Source organism: Tachysurus vachellii, chromosome 14, assembly GCF_030014155.1.
Source record: "Tachysurus vachellii isolate PV-2020 chromosome 14, HZAU_Pvac_v1, whole genome shotgun sequence".
Classification (NCBI taxonomy): Eukaryota; Metazoa; Chordata; class Actinopteri; order Siluriformes; family Bagridae; genus Tachysurus; species Tachysurus vachellii.
In genome coordinates, this window is record NC_083473.1 from 7,267,045 (window position 1) to 7,284,832 (window position 17,788).

The 17,788-nt window shown below is 39.1% G+C and overlaps 1 long non-coding RNA gene across 1 annotated transcript; it reads left to right on the top strand.

Moving 5' to 3' along the window:
- The first annotated feature begins 1,062 nt into the window (after positions 1–1,062).
- On the top strand, positions 1,063–14,563 carry LOC132857424 (uncharacterized). The gene is made up of 5 exons (XR_009649541.1): positions 1,063–1,151; positions 3,420–3,494; positions 6,995–7,066; positions 9,983–10,039; positions 13,503–14,563. It is a non-coding gene; the product is annotated as an uncharacterized LOC132857424 (long non-coding RNA).
- The last annotated feature ends 3,225 nt before the right edge of the window (positions 14,564–17,788 follow it).

A 17,788-nucleotide genomic window follows, 5' to 3' on the forward strand; every position in this document is an offset into this window, starting at 1 on the left:
ACCGTATTAACAATCGCACATGAGACGATGCCATATAATGAAAAATCCAGTGAGCAGTAGTTCTTCATGCGGTAAAGGCTTGTTGATAAGACTTCAGAGGAAAGTGGCCAGACAAGCAGACTACAGTAACACTAATAAACTCTTTACAACCGTGTTGAGCAGAAAAGCATCCCAGAGGATGTAAAATCTTGTGGTCGATGAGCTACAACAGCTCATGGGTTCCACTCCAATCAGCCAAGAACAGGAGTGTATGTTGAGCACAGGCTCACAGAAACCAGACAGACCAACTAAAAGGTCAATAGGTGATTCAAGTGGTTAAGGCTCAGGGTTGTGGATCAGGGTTCAAGTAAGAGCACTGCCAAGCTACACTGCCTCTGTTGGGGCCTTAAGCAAGGCTCTTAACCCATTCTGCTCCATGGCTGACCCTGTGCTCTGACCCCAACTTGATAATACGCTAAGCTAAAACCGAGGGCAGTGGTGGCTCAAGTGGTTAAGGCTCCGGGTTGTTGATCAAGGTTCCAGCCTCAGCACTGACTCACTGCCACTGTTGGGCCCTTGAGCAAGGCCCTTAACCCTTACAGCTCCATTGGTGCAGTATAACGGCTGACCCTGCGCTCTGACCCCAACCTCCAAATTTTGGGATATGTGAAGCAAGAATTTCACTGTGCTGTAACGTATGTGTGACAAAATAAAGTCGTCGTCATCAAATCTTTAACCGTCCAGTTTTAGTCTGATTGACGAACCTCTGGACCTGTACGCAGGTCTATGTGTGTTCCTATTAAACTGTCTAGGTAATGTCTGCACTCTATACAAACCCAGCCTGAAAAACACTTTGGGATGATAAGGAGCTATGTTATCTTTCTTTGTTGGCAGGAACAAAAAAAATCTTTTTCACCCTAGTGCCATGGCGTGTAGTTCCATGCCGTGTGCATCCACGCTACCAGCCAGCATTAGCGTCACTGTGCGTCTCGTCCGGTGGGCGTGTGCTCGTGTCACGCGTGTCTGAGAAATTATGAATGGACACAGAGCATGGTGTGGTGTGAGTGCGATGCAGAGGAAGGGAGGGATGGAGAGAGGAAAGGCGTATCACTAGAGACACAGGCTTATCATCTAGCAGCACAGCCTCTTTGTCAAACGTGGGGAAGGAGCCGGTAAGAATCATCTTTTTTCTTCTTTATTATATTTCTTGATTATTTTCAATCTTTTACTGGATGCATTTAATCAACATTGAATGAATGAAACAATGAATGAATGAATGCTTTAACAGTACAGAAAGGTATAATTGTAACTAGCTTCTTAACATGTGCCTGTATGATTGTGTGTGTGTGTGTGTGTATGTGAGAGAGAGAGAGAGAGAGAGAGAGAGAGAAAGAAAGAAAGAAAGAAAGATAGAAAGATAGAGTGCCAATTATGTGTTGATCTGAGTTTTTTTTTATGCATCACTGGTTTCAAGATCAATGAAGGGCAAGCAGATAGACAGAAGGTGTGTGTATGAGTGAGAGTGTGTGTGTATGTGGGTGGAGAACGAGACACGGGCATTCAGGAGACGATTTATGCTTTGCTATGACTCGTTGTGCTCGAGTGCCGTTGATGTGTTTCAGGTTTGAGTGTTTCCCAATGCTCAGGACTGGATTCATTCCAACTCAGCAGGCAGGAAGGACCTCAAGAAATTCACAGAATGATTTCTATTACGTTTTTCTAAGAGACATTTTTCGTGTACATGTTCTTCGTGGTTGAAAATTCATTAGGCAGGATGGAAAATAATCAGTCATCTAAGAGCCTGACGGGCTGCAGATGTCATTTTTTCCAGACTGCTAGATAGACTGTAGGCATAGGTGAGATATACAGTAAATGCTCTTAAAACACATTATAATATAAGACGTTTTACTGAGAATAGAGTATACGGGATTTTGTATTAAAATATTGGTAACAAAGGAAATGTTTTGACTTTACTGAAGGTTAAAGACTTTACATTTAAACCACAGAACTGTCTGATTGTCTGGTCACTGTAAATATGTGTCTCTTGTGAGTGACACTAGGTTTCTGTGTGTGTGCGCGTGTGTGTGTGTGGTTTGTATCACAATCTGAGTTTCATCATCGTCTTTAAGGGTGAATGTATCTTTTTTGTGGACTAATTGTGAACACTCACATTAATGCCCATTTTTGTGAATGCGTGTGTGAGAGAGTGTTGAGTGTGTAACTCCATCCAGTGTAATACTTGGAAAATTAACCATAAGCATTGGCACAGTGGATTGTTTATAACACAGAACACAGCAATCATGAGCGCATACATATATTTACAGCATTTACCAGAGGGTTAAGGGCTTTGCTCAAAGGCCCAGCAGCAGATTCTCAGGTGGAGCTGGGATTCAAACTCACCACCTTCTGATCAGTGGTCCACCTTAACCTCTAAGCTACCACATCCCTCTATACAGTATACAAATATAAATGACCCTGGGATATGTTTTTCTTTTTACTCTACGTCTGCATGCACAAAACCTGAACCATAATCCTTATAAATATAAAAATTATGCAAAAGACTCTACACACAACACCAAATAAATTACAGATATGACCGACTAGTCTGATGTTGAAGAAGGTTGGTAGGATGAGTGTGGTGCGCAGGAAAGTACGACAAGGACACCAAATACATCGGGTCTGTGTTCAGTTACTACCGGCTTTATTTTATTTAGCTGCGCATCATGATTCTGAGATCAGACTTTACACCTACAATGTTGAGCAACACTAGTACCATAGGACTATAAATATTTCCACTTCCTGTATATTACACTCTATAGTAAGGCCATTAGAGCAGACGAAGATGGTAGGACGATAAAATGAGATTGTGTGAATGTATAAGGAAGTGAGGTTTCCACATAATAACTTGCCCTCTAGTGAAAGCTAGGAATTTTGAACACTTTGAATTTCTAATTACCATTTTGATGATCGTGTGTGTGTGTGTGTGCGTGTGTGTGTGTGAGAGCGAGAGAGAGAGACACACACAGAGAGAGAGAATTTAATATTTGGAGTCACACTCTTGTGTTTCCATGGTGACCTGGTCTCTCTTAATACCATTTGTCCCCTTTGGCTTTGGCAGATCAATGCTCCTACTCCTAATCACGTATATACGCTGACACCTATGCCGCTTTCATATACGATGTGAAGTCTTTATCTTTTACCGTTAGTGTATTACTAAAGTATTACTAAAGATTTTATTCATGCTTACAGTCTGTACATATATTCCATGTTAATCTACCTCCATCCTACGTTAGTTTAACATCTTACCGTGAGGATAAGAACGAGTCACAAGAGCAGGTGACCACTAGTGGTGATGGATAGCATGTCCTTAAATGTGACATTGGTGTATTATTATTGCATTACATGCTTGTTAAAGCGCTGCTATTTTCTCATACTGACAGGCCCTGAGCGAGTAATCAAGATAAACCGTGTCTCTTTTGTCTCTCCTGCTGCACTTATCCAACATGGACCAGAAGGTAAGCAAAGAAATTTGGATTAAAACATTGGATTCATAGAAATATTAAATTAAAAAAACAACAACAGCAAAACAGCTGATGGTTTGAAATAAATAAATAAATGTATTAAGATGACTGACTCAGTGCAACCCAGTGAGCCAATAGCATTAAAGCTGCATCAGTTTTTTATTCACCATACAGTACTAATGACTTTGTTACTTTGAATACCACAGACTGGGGTTTAATTTTAAATTCATTAACCAGAATCATGGACAAAGACAATTGTTGCTTTATCATCTTTTATTACATAGAAATTATGTCTAATGTGCAAGCCAGAGGTGACTGTGGGAAGGAAAAACATGTGAGACGATATGAGAAGAAACCTTGAGAGGAAACATACTCAAAATTTAACCCATTCTCATTTGGAGACACCAGAGAGAAGGATTTTAAATCATTTCTCTTCTATAACTGTACACTATATAGTCAAAAAGTGTCAAAGTACATAACTAGGAAATTCATTCTAGGTTTATGATGAGTCTACCTTGTGGCAACTGCAGTCTAAAGCCATCTTCAGGGTTTCTGAGTGGTGCCATCTGTGTGTGTGTGTGTGTGTGTGTGTATGAATACATATCATGTACATATCAATGCAATTTTCCCCCTTAATATTTGCATTTGTGTGGTGTGAGATGTGAATTATAGTAAATTATATAATAATAATAGGGGGCACGGTGGCTTAGTGGTTAGCACGTTCGCCTCACACCTCCAGGGTCAGGGTTCGATTCTCGCCTCCACCTTGTGTGTGTGGAGTTTGCATGTTCTCCCCGTGCCTTCGGGGGTTTCCTCCGGGTACTCCGGTTTCCTCCCCGTGACCCGAGGTAGTTCGGATAAGCGGTAGAAGATGAATGAATGAATGAATGAATGAATGAATGAATGAATAATAATAATAATAATAATAAGAATAATAATAATAATAATAATAATAATTAAAATAATAATTAAAATAATAATAAATAAAACAAGAAAAAGGGGTGCATGGTGGCTTAGTGGTTAGCACGTTTGCCTCACACCTCCAGGGTTGGGGGTTTGATTCCCGCCTCCGCCTTGTGTGTGTGGAGTTTGCACTTTCTCCCCGTGCCTTGGGGGTTTCCTCCGGGTACTCCGGTTTTCTCCCCCGGTCCAAAGACATGCATGGTAGGTTGATTGGCATCTCTGGAAAATTGTCCGTAGTGTGTGAGTGCGTGAGTGAATGAGAGTGTGTGTGTGTGTGCCCTGCGATGGGTTGGCACTCCGTCCAGGGTGTATCCTGCCTTGATGCCCGATGACACCTGAGATAGGCACAGGCTCCCCGTGACCCGAGGTAGTTCGGATAAGCGGTAGAAAATGAATGAATGAATGAATGAAAACAAGAAAAAACCACCAACAACAAACCAATAGTCTAAGCTGTGTTTTGCATTAAGCCATGGTTCTAAATATTAACCTAGTATTATCCAAGTTAGTCATGAATCTAATGATATTTGTATAATGCGGGTCCTGTTGGGAAATGTATGTGAATAATTTATATGAAAGAATGTGACAGAATAATTTTCTGTTTCTGTTCTAGTGTAGTTTATTCAGATCTGAGCTCATCAGCGTGTCTGTACATGTTGAACATGTTGGGCTGAAACTAAGGCAGCAGTTCACTACGATTACTCAAGGCTGCTGTAGCCTAGCTTTCTGAAAATGGTGAAAAATACCTTTAATATTTTGTGGCAAGAATACGGAGCATGGATGAATGTATTATTCTCAACAATAAAACTATCCCCACTCTGTGTGTTCATCATTACCACGGTATGACACTGATGCGGTTAGAAACGACCTGCTGTAAAACTGTCACTGTAGCACAAGTTTGTGACTTTGTCATCGTTTTAAAAGGCCAAGGCTACACATGCTAACTGACAAGATCTGAATCATTAAGATTAAAAGAAGCTTTTGAAAGGTTTGACCCGTGGTTCGAACCGAGAAATACAAACAAATGCACTACAATAAATACATAAGCCCTAGAAGCTGGAATATATTAAATCTGCAACGAAAAATGGAGACTTTTTATCATTTAACACGACTCATCGTGACCCACGGAGCAAAAGAAAGCACCGTTAAGTTTGTAGCAGAAAACAGACAAAAGCAGTATGACTAGCAATAAGGTCAGGAGAGAGTTCTTGCTTCTCACTGAGCTTCATCCTGGGTTACAGTCGTTCTAAACAGTGTGTGTGACCCCGGGTAAAGGAACGTTTTACACTTTACATGAAAGCAGAAGCAGGGGTTATGGAACTTTGCTCTGAAGCACTGAAGCAGGGTTAGCATGGCATTTTGCAGTGTTAACTTTGCATTGTGGTGACACACGTGTACAGTGCGTAACAACGAGAGGTTAGAATGTTACGGCTCTGTACTTTTTGTTAACGTTTTGTCAAAGCTAGATAAGAAACTAGTTTAGTTTTTGTTTTCTTTTTTTTTCTTTTAAAATGACATTCAAATGATCAATAATCATCTGTATATGGACAACATGCAGAGAAATACTTTTTATGACAGTCCATGTTAATATAAAGTGTCATTTAATTTAACAAATGGTATTTGAAAGTAAAAAGTAATAGACAAAATATAGAAGACAATATAGTGACTTCATGTTATTCATATCACCATATTCAATATTTTTATCATCAAAGTTTTCCTGCCTTTGTGAAGCTGAAGAGGATTAAAACAGCCAAAGCCATAAGAATAAATCATTGTCGAGGAAATGTACAGTGAGACACATCAGATGATGAAGAGCCAGGATAAGTTATTGACCCCTTATGAACTTTCTTTCTTTCTTTCTTTCTTTCTTTCTTTCTTTCTTTCTTTCTATTCTTTCTATTCTTTTCTTTTCTTTTCTTTCTTTCTTTCTTTCTTTCTTTCTTTCTTTCTTTCTTTCTTTCTTTCTGTCTATTCTTTTCTTTTCTTTTTTCTTTTCTTTTTCTTTTCTTTTTTCTTTTCTTTTTTCATTTCTTTCTTTCTTTCTTTCTTTCTTTCTTTCTTTCTTTCTTTCTTTCTATTCTTTCTATTCTTTTTATCTTTTCTTTTCTTTTTTCCCTTTCTTTTCTTTTTTCTTTCTTTTATTTTTCCTTCCCTTCCTTTCCCATCCCGTCCTGTCCCATCCCATGCCCTCCTGTCCTGTCCTGTCCTGTAAAATTGGACTCACATTATGGCCAGCAGGGGGCTCTAATAAGACCTGCTTCTTTCTGAACCCTGGTCTCTGAATCTCTTCTCTTCTCTTCTCTTCTCTTCTCTTCTCTTCTCTTCTCTTCTCTTCTCTTCTCTTCTCTTCTCTCTATTATTCACATATTTCTACATATTAGGTCATAGTATAGGATACAATGAAGATGCGGTTGTTTCCGAGAAAACCCACAGCAGAGCCAACCTGTCTGAAATTAGAAAAAAAAAAAGGAATAATTAAAAACATTTTAATTCTCTCCACAAACACTTATTAAACACTTGTTCCATTTTCTCAGACCACGTCGCCACAGAGGCATATGGTGAAGAGCAGGTCCAAGTCTACTGAAGAAATCCAGCAAGCCAAGAAGGTGAGTGATTGTTACAGCCTCAGCATGCGTTTTGCTGTTCTTTTTTTTTGTTTGTTAGCAGAAGCACAACTAATTTAATTTACCACACACTGCTGACAGAAACTTACAAGCAGTTAACATTGATGGATAATCTAATTGGTCATTGGTCGCCGTTCTTGTCACTCTGCTTGACATTCCATTTTATCCCACAGCCAGATCTGTAACTTTATTTGGTTTATGTATTCATACCATGTGCAAGTTCAGCCAAATGTGTAAAGAGAAAAAATGAACACGCTTCGTTAAAGAGTTTGGTCAAGACTGTCAGTGTTGTGAAATCATGAAGGTAAAAGACATGTAAAAAATCAGAAGTGCATATTACTGTACTTATGCTATGTGGTATGGTTTCTATGGTAACCGATAAGGCGATGATGGCCATTTTACATCTATGGAAGGAGCTTTTGGGAGATACGGTGCCTTAGTTCTTAGCATGTTTGCCTCATACCTCCGTGGTTGGGGGTTTTATTTCCACCTCTGTCATGTCTTCATGGAGTTTACATGTTCTCCCAGTGCTTCAGGGGTTTCCACTGGATACTCCAGTTTCCTCCCCCAGACCAAAGACATGTGTTTTAGGTTTATTTGGCATCTTGTAATTGTCTGTAGTGTGTGAGTGTGTGCGATTGTGCCCTGAGACGTACAGGGTCCTCTACCTTGTGCCTCAAGCCCTTTTGGATAAGCTCCAGTTTCCCCACAACCATGTGTAGGATAAACAGGACAGAAAATGGATAAAGGTAAAGGAGTGTCCAGTGTCTTTGCTCAGTCACATGACAAGAATGTGGTTAGAATGAATGATTGTCTGGTGAGAGAAGGACTGTTTATAGCTGATATAAAACAAAGTGATAATGATAATTAATTAGAACGAAGCCTTTTATTTTAACACCAGTACGTGGTGACATTTTAACACCAGTATGCTGATGTTTCATGCAGTCAATGGAATGGAAATCAACTTATGGGATATTTTCATTCAGTATAAAAAAAAAAATGAATGATTTTCTGGCAGAGAGTCTGAGAGTCTGATCTGAAATGAGTCAGGACTCATTGCTTTCAGTGTCAGACGTGTGTTTTTCCTTCTGTTGAAAACCTTACACAGAATTTTAGTGGTTGAAGATAAACACCTTCATGTTTAAGTTGATTATGAACATGAAATTAAGGCATCTCAGAGAGCAGAAATTTACGTTAAAGATTTTGTATGAAAAAAATAAACAAACCCATTTCACCTTTTTAAATGAAAATTTTTGCCTCTAGTCTAATTTCATGAGTCATTAACATCTTTACATCACACTGTGGAGTTTGACATGACAAACACATTCAATACTGAACATGAGCACAGAAAACCAGATGGAAATTCTATTGGTTGGCCCATGGAAAAATAATTAATAAGAAATAATTACTAATAATGGGGGGCACGGTGGCTTAGTGGTTAGCACGTTCGCCTCACACCTCCAGGGTTGGGGGTTCGATTCCCGCCTCCACCTTGTGTGTGTGGAGTTTGCATGTTCTCCCCGTGCCTTGGGGGTTTCCTCCGGGTCCAAAGACATGCATGGTAGGTTGATTGGCATCTCTGGAAAAATTGTCCGTATTGTGTGATTGCGTGAGTGAATGAGTGTGTGTGTGTGTGCCCTGCGATGGGTTGGCACTCCGTCCAGGGTGTATCCTGCCTTGATGCCCGATGACGCCTGAGATAGGCACAGGCTCCCCGTGACCCGAGGTAGTTCGGATACGCGGTAGAAAATGAATGAATGAATGAATTACTAATAACAGGTCTTTTGTGCAGGCGTGTTAGGAACTACTGGGACAATTCCTTGTCAGACCACTAGAGGGAGTACCGGCAGGTGGTTTGGCTAGCTTAAGGTCACATGTTTTCTTATGAGCGTTGTCACCTGTTTCTCTTTGTTTTTGACGTGTTGCTGTATTTATACCTGTACTTTTGTATCTGTCATTGTTGCATGTTGCGTCTTTGGTATAAGTGTATTGATGTGCTGTTTATTTTGTATTATGTTAAAGTTATGTCGTGTTAAGTGTTTTTATGTTACATTAAAGCGAGCAGTGTTGTCCAGCATTTGTCTCTGATTGGCAGTGTTTCCATGAAAACGTAAGAACGTGCCACAATAACATTAACTACTCATCTCTCATTTTCTACCGCTTATCCGAACTACCTCGGGTCACGGGGAGCCTGTGCCTATCTCAGGCGTCATCGGGCATCAAGGCAGGATACACCCTGGACGGAGTGCCAACCCATCACAGGGCACACACACACACACACACTCTCATTCACTCACGCAATCACACACTACGGACAATTTTCCAGAGATGCCAATCAACCTACCATGCATGTCTTTGGACCGGGGGAGGAAACCGGAGTACCCGGAGGAAACCCCCGAGGCACAGGGAGAACATGCAAACTCCGCACACACAAGGCGGAGGTGGGAATCGAACCCCCGACCCTGGAGGTGTGAGGTGAATGTGCTAACCACTAAGCCACCGTGCCCCCAACATTAACTATAATGAATAAAAATTAATGTGTCAATTATGTGTCATGTTTTAATTAAAAAATGTTCTAGTTGTCGGATTACTGTGCTTAAGCTTTACTGGATAATTATCAGCGTTGGCATGGTTACAGTAACGCTGTTTCATCACACTACCCCTCTGGATTTTTTTTTCCTACATGCTCTTTCATGTTTTATTCATTTATTGGTATAGCATCAAGTTGAACCTGTAGACAATCACAGTTTTTGGTCGAACAAATGTTTATAGTGTGTTGAGAGCTACATTTCTCGCTGTCATTTTAAATCCAGATCATAAGCACACTTTAGTTTTCAATACAGTATGCAAATTAAAACCCAATATTTATTGATGCTATATTTCTCTGAAAAATTTCAGGCATTCCATATACCGCAGAAGTCTCTACCTGGTGGATCAGATTTGGACAAAGTGAAGGTGAGGTGAATCACAGTGCAACTAAGGACACGTCAGCTCGAGTCAACATTGACATGCACAAGCAAAAAAAAAACAAATCACACTTCCGCATTTTAGTTATTATTCTTTACAGACAAGCCAATATGTCAGTCATTAATGTTTTACTGCTCTACAGTGAGGTCATTGTCTATTAATAAAAGTTAACGATGGTGTTTGAAGTCGAGAGAAAAAGTTGAACTTAGACTGTGAAGGAAAAAAAATTACGCAGAAAGGTTTTTTAGATACTATGTCGTTTTTTTTTACATTATATTTTTATTAAAGTTTCTCTAAAGCAAGTTTGTTGTACCAGTGTTTGTTGTAGCAGCTTGTTGTACCAGTGAGAAGCAAGAGCTGTGACAGCAGATTTGTCAGTTTCATGTTAATGTAGAGCATAATATATAAAACAAGGTACCTGCCAGAGAACAGCATCATGATCAATAACGCTGTAAGAAACTTTCGGGGTCCAGAGAAAAACAAAAGAAAACGACATCACCTTCCTTTCTCTCTACCTGAATAAACCATTAGAACTAAAATATGCTCCAGAAAGTAAACACAAGTTGATCTAAAGTTCACATTTACAGTATTTACAGAGTGCAAAGGTGTAGTAAAAGTATTTGTGAATGTTTTTACAAATTGTATTATAGATCATCTTGAGTAAAAAGACTAATACTAGTATAATCTTGAATTAAAAGTTTGTTATTATTTTTGTTATAAGTTTGTCTTCTTTTGTGCTTTAATGACGGTGTGAACTTGAGTTGCATGAACTCATGTTTGTGCAAAATCTTATGATCCATTTGAGATCAAATGCATCAGATTAGACGTGAGGGAAATCTGGCCCGTATTAATGAAAATTCTTAGAAATTTGTGAGTTTCCCGTTAAATTGAAAGAGAAGATTCTGGTAAAGATACAAGTTATTCATAAAGCATCAGCTCAAAAGTGTTAGAAGAAGTGAGGTGGACTTTTAAGAGGTTTAAGAGCTTCTTTATCAGAGGAGAAAATGTTCAAAAGGTGACGAGGGAGAAGAAATGTATTGTATACATTATTTAATAACGATACATATTAGATTATGTAGGGATTATTGATGTGACCAATCATATTAGAGATAACATCTCAAACTCAGATGTTTACATTTCCATTACATTTATTACATTTCTACCATACAGATGTTAGCGCATATCTAATACGTAATACACACTTAAATATCTTAACACAGAGACAAAGTGAAGGTTTTTAATAGACCAGATTTTAAAAGCGCTCCGTTTTCATTTTTTATTGGACAACCAATCACAGTCTTCCAATGAATGTGTTACCTAGTAACAGGTTAAGCACCGCCTCCTCTCCAAGATAAAAGTGTTTGTACAGTATGTAACCTTAGAGTTGCTCTGAGATCGGTCCTTAATCACTCTGAAGATAAGATTCATAGTTAGACATTTTTAAGCTAAATAAGGAGCTCTCTGAGATCATTCTTATAATCTTTATGAACACAGGCCCTGGTCTTTTATATAACACTTTATAACACTTTATACACAAAATACTGCACATGGACACTTTAAGGACAATAATTAAAAACCTACGCATTTATGTATATTTATGTATATACATTATTTTTCACTTATATTTTCATTTTTTCATATTTTATATAGTTTCTTTTTATATAGTTAATACTTTTTTTATTTATCTACCTCCTTTTGGTTATATTTTTTATCCCAAATTGCATTCCTTATGTTTGACAGATGCAAAAAGCATTTCACTGCATGTCGTACTCCGTATGTATGTGTATGTGACAAATAAGATTTGATTTGATTTTGATTTGATTTGATAGGAGGTATGAGGCAAACATGCTAAGTAGTTATGGTCAAAATCACACATTTGCTTACATTTAAATAGGTACCTGGAAATCTTGCCAATAAAATATTCATCATATTACAGATTTGCTTGTTTTAAATACATACAAATTGTAAACTGTTATAGTACTGTACATATGACTGGTTATTACCTGTTTGAAAGCATTCCAGATTTTCAGTGTAGTGTATCAGACCCTTGGACCCAACTGTATCTAAAGTGTTTGTGAGAAGTAACTTATTAAACAGAGAATAACCCTATAGCGTAAATAAACATTTTAAATAAAGTAAATTAAAATGTACAAAAACTAGCATAATGCTGTATTGGGAAAGTGGTAGCTCAGTGATGTCAGACTGCTGATCAGGGGGTTGTGAGTTTGAATCCCAGATCCGCCGAGCTGCCACTTCAGGGCCCCTGAGCAAGGCCCTTAACCCTCTACTGCTCAGTTGTATAAATGAGATAAATGTTAGTTTATAAAGTTGTTTTCTATTGCAGAGTGAAGAATTCAATTCTAGTCGTCTTTATTTGTCACTTATACATTACAACACAGTGAAAATCTTTTTTTTGACCCCGTGTTTGGAGTTGGAGTGTAGTGTCAGCCATGATCAGCATCTGGAGCACAGAAGGTTAAGGGCCTTGCTCAAGGGCCCCACAGTGGAGCAGTGCTGGAGCAGTGGTGACTCCAGAGGTTAAGGCTCTGGGTTGTTGATTGGAGGATCAGGGTTCAAGCCCCAGCACATTCAAGCTGCCACTGTTAGGCCCCTGAGCAAGGCCCTTAACCGTCACTGCTCCAGGGGTGCTGCATCATAGCTGAACCTGTGCTCCGACCCTAACCTTCAAAGTTGGGATATGCAAAGAAAAGGATTCCACTGTGCTGTAATGTACTGTATATGTGGTGATAATAAAAGGCTTCTATGCCCCAATTTTATTCATTTGGTTTGAACCCCAAGCTGATTAGTAATGCAAAGCTTTAACCTCTGAGCTTTCACTGTCACATATTAGAGGCCTAATTACTGTAACGACTGTACTTTATGTTAGCAGAATGCTTACTGTGATGTTTAAGAACATTAACACTAATGTCTATGTTGGTGTGGTTATTTTATCTCCCCAAAGTCATTTCGGAGAAAAAAGGAAAACTGGAGTGAATAAGATACTGTGAAATATTCAATTCAATTCAATTCCTTTTTATAGCGCTTTTAACTACCGACATTGTCTCAAAGCAGCTTTACAGAAGCATAGAAACAGAATAAAAGTTTAAAATGAAGTTCTTATTTATCCCCAACATCTACATCTATGAGCAAGCCTTAGGTGACGATGGCAAGGAAAATCTCCTGAGATGATGAAACATTGAGAAGAAACCTTGAGAGGAACCAGACTTAGAAGGAACCCTTATCCTTATTTGGGTGGAAATACTGCATAAAAAACACAGTAGTATGATTTAGAGTTTAACGATCATCCTGTACATTTGTCATTAGAGTAGCGTAACACTAGAACACAGCAATGTAAGATGTTGTGAACTTTTGTGAATCCAGTTTGGAGGTCATGTGTCGATAACGTACAGTATGCTGTTGTGTATAATTGTGTGTGTTCTTGTCATTATAGGAAGGACAAGAAGAATCTGAAGCTCCAACATCAGCCTCAGAAGAGCTGAAGTAATATACAGGGTCTGGAAGAATGCAAACAGACACACACACACACACACACACACACACACACACACACACACACACATTAAATACACATTTCAGACACACTTCTCCATGTCTGTGCTAACTGCAATCTGCGACTGCTTCACATATCTTAAACTGTCTCATTAAACTACATGGAAGTCATTTGGTGCTCATATACAGTCGACTCCAAAATTATTGGCACCCTTCCTGACAGTGAGTCCAGTGTCCTCAGGCACTGTTACACATCCAGCATGATTTAGAAATTTGTAACCTAGTTTCTGCCCCTGATGGTGAATAATGGTATATTGACCGTTCATGTATTTTTCAATATCTATATGTGCATTAAATATGTGATGATAAATCAGAAAATCCGTACATTATAAATGCATGTGTGCAGCAGGAAATGGTGAGGGGCTTTTTTACTTATTTTTGTTATTTTTATTTATTTTAGAGATTTATTTATTTTGTTAAAGACCACTTTTCAAATTGAATTGTTATTCTTTCTTTCTTTCTTTCTTTCTTTCTTTCTTTCTTTCTTTCTTTCTTTCTTTCTTTCTTTCTTTCTTTCTTTCAAATGCTTATAATGCTTAAACAAAGCCAAGTAGTTGTTTATCTGTATAGATGGGAATTTAATATCAATGGGTAATTTTATTGGTTGCAGATATTATTATTATAATTTTATTATTATTATTATTATTATTATTATTATTATTATTATGGGGGGTGAGAGAGAGAGAGAGAGTGTATGTGTGTGTGGTGCACTGTGATGAACTGGTGTTCCCATCTAGAGTGTATTCTTGATGCGGTTTCCAGTTTTCCCAGGATGGGCTTCAGATCCATCACAATCCCAGTGAACGCAAAGCACTTAGGACAGATAAATAAATGAATGAATGAATGACTTTTTGCTCATTTGAATAAATAGTGCCAATAATTTTGGAGTTGACGGATATGAAACGCTTTGCCATTAAACCCATCTGTACCGTAGGCATGGTCACTGTCGAAGGTGAAGTGTTGAGATGTTGAGACGTTAAGTGTATTGTATTAATCGGTGTGAGGCCAGTGTTCAAAATAAATCTGTTAAACACAGAGTTTTCATTGTATTTAAAAGCGTTCAGTACACACAGTACAAAGCTGAACGCTGCTAAAGGTTTGGATGTTGAACTTCCTTCATTCATACTGCAATATAACAAGACGCACTTCAAATGGTTGACACCTGACTTTCGTCTGCTTTAGACACTCTCACTCGAATGTGAAGCGATGATTCCTGAACAAAACATCCAGAATATTTCACCACACACAGAACGAAGGGAGAACAAGGGTGAATTTTGTTAAAATTTCATGTTTTCATGTTATTCAAGTCTGAGTTGCTCTTAAAGCATTATTTATAAGCAGCGTTGCCTTTTCGCATTTCTGTTAATGGACTTTACATAACTAAGGTTAATAGAAAGCTTCTCAAAGCTCTCCTGAAACACAGTGAATAAAATAGGCTATGATGAATAGATCTTTTAAGAAGCTAAGGCCCAGTTTCATACCATAAAGGCTTCAGAGCACTCTTGGTTCATGCAGTGCTTCAGCTCCTGCATAGCTTTATCAAATGTCTAAAAAAAACCCTTCAAAACCTGTTTATATAATCAACAAACACAGTAAATGTCCAATTTTTTGTTTTTTCCCCACTATGCATCATCTATGTACTCTTTCTGACTGCCAGTTTGTTTGCAATGCTTCGGTGATTAACAAGTCTCATTAACTGAAAGAAACAAGGAATTCAAGGAATTTAATTTCTTTCCACTAAACTTCATGTTCAGTTCATTTGGATGGTTGATACGTTCCTAAATTCTGAGCTCTGAGATCGACTGCTCAGATCGTAAGGTCTGGCTGCATCAGGCTCCATAGCAAAGGAATGAACATTGTGCTATGGACCAAAGTTTCTCTCTTTCAGCAAAGATCTACATCCTCTTCATTTGGATTTCACAGATTCATACATTCAATCAGGATTATTTTTACAACCTCAATAGTCTCAGCTTCACATGCCCATACCACATGTTACTGATCTTTTGTACAGTTTTACAAACTTCAACGTCATATTTGATGCATTTTGATTAGCTGTCTGAAATTCTTAAGCTAAATCAATAAGCTTTTATTGTCATTTTAATCATGTATAGCTGGTGCAGAACACTAATTGTACAATGAAACAATGTTCCTCCAATATCATGGTGCTATATAAAACAAGAACTACAAGAAATGACCCAGAACTAAGTCTACTACATAAAGTGATAGATATAAGTTTTTATTTTATCACATATACATTACAGTGAGTGAGTGAGTGACATACGGCTAAGTATGGTGACCCATACTCAGAATTCGTTCTCTGCATTTAACCCATCCAAAGTGTACACACACCGTGAACACACACTGTGAACCCAGAGCAGTGGGCAGCCATTTATGCTGTGGCACCCGGGGAGCAGTTGGGGGGGTTCGGTGCCTTGCTGAAGGGCACCACAGTCGTGGCCGGCCCCGAGACTCGAGCCCACAACCTTAGGGTTAGGAGTCAGACTCTCTAACCATTAGGCCACGACTTCCTTGCAGCACAGTGTTTTTATCGCATATCCCAACTTTGAATGTTGGGGTCCAAACACAGCCATGATACAGCACTACTGGAGCTCTAAGGGGATAAGGGCATTGCTCAAGGGCCCAACAGTGGCAGCTTGGCAGTGCTGGGGCTTGAACCCTGATCAACAACCCAGAGACATAACTGATTGAGTCACCACTGCCATGTGTGCACGTGTGTATACAGTGTAATAATACACAAGGGAAGGTTCAGTGCTGTCCAGTACACAGTTCTGTAATGAATACAGGGTTAATTCACTATAGCAAAATGCTGGAGATGTAAACACAATACACAGTTAGTAGAAAAATGATGTACAGTTGAGTGTGTGTGTGTGTGTGTGTGTGTGTGTGTGTGTGTGTGTGAGAGAGAGAGAGACCAGTCTCTGGGTATTGAGATAGCTTGATGGAAGACTTCACACACAGTCGGGCACAGACGTTCCAAATTAGAAAGTATAATTAAGTTGTATACTTAAAGCAGTGCCAAGTTCAGTGATTTAAAGATGTTATAGAAGGTGTCAAGCTTCCACTGTTGGGCCCGTGAGCAAAGCCCTTAACTCAGGGGTCGGCAACCCGCGGCTCCGGAGCCGCAAGTGGCTCTTTCATCCCTCTGCTGCAGCTCCCTGTAGATTTGGAAAATAAATATTTCATTTAAATTTATTTTATTTTAGTTAGTTAGTTTTCAAAAAAATGAAATTCTAAGATTATTCTAAGATTCTGACGCTCTTGTAACATTAAAATAAACCGTGTTTAATTTGTTTGTCGCTCAAAATATGCGTCACGACTTGCAAAATCCGATGCATTTTTGGTTTGCTGCAGCCGGTGTCATGAATACAAAGAGGACTCAATTAGACATTGAACATTTTATTTGAAAGTAACCTTCAACAGGGGGCACGGTGGCTTAGTGGTTAGCACGTTCGCCTCACACCTCCAGGGTTGGGGGTTCGATTCCTGCCTCCACCTTGTGTGTGTGGAGTTTGCATGTTCTCCCCGTGCCTCGGCGGTTTCCTCCGGGTACTCCGGTTTCCTCCCCCGGTCCAAAGACATGCATGGTAGGTTGATTGGCATCTCTGGAAAATTGTCCGTAGTGTGTGAGTGTGTGAGTGAATGAGAGTGTGTGTGTGCCCTGTGATGGGTTGGCACTCCGTCCAGGGTGTATCCTGCTTTGATGCCCGATGACGCCTGAGATAGGCACAGGCTCCCCGTGACCCGAGGTAGTTTGGATAAGCGGTAGAAAATGAGTGAGTAACCTTCAACCCCCGAGGCACGGGGAGAACATGCAAACTCCACACACACAAGGTGGAGGCGGGAATCGAACCCCCAACCCTGGAGGTGTGAGGCAAATGTGCTAACCACTAAGCCACCGTGCCCCCTAATGTATAGTCTTTAAACATTATTGAAGTGCTTTGTTCAAAGCACTTGTTAGTAAGCAAATGAAATAATTTTACAAATCTAATGACAGGATACATGATAAAGTGTCAGGCGCTAGACAATTTACCACTTTCAGAGAATTTAGGTTGTTGAATTTAGGTTGTTTAGGTTTCTAAACAATTATCGCCCTAACATATTATCATCATTAGTATATACAGTAGCAAGCGTTTGACTTATCCTCAT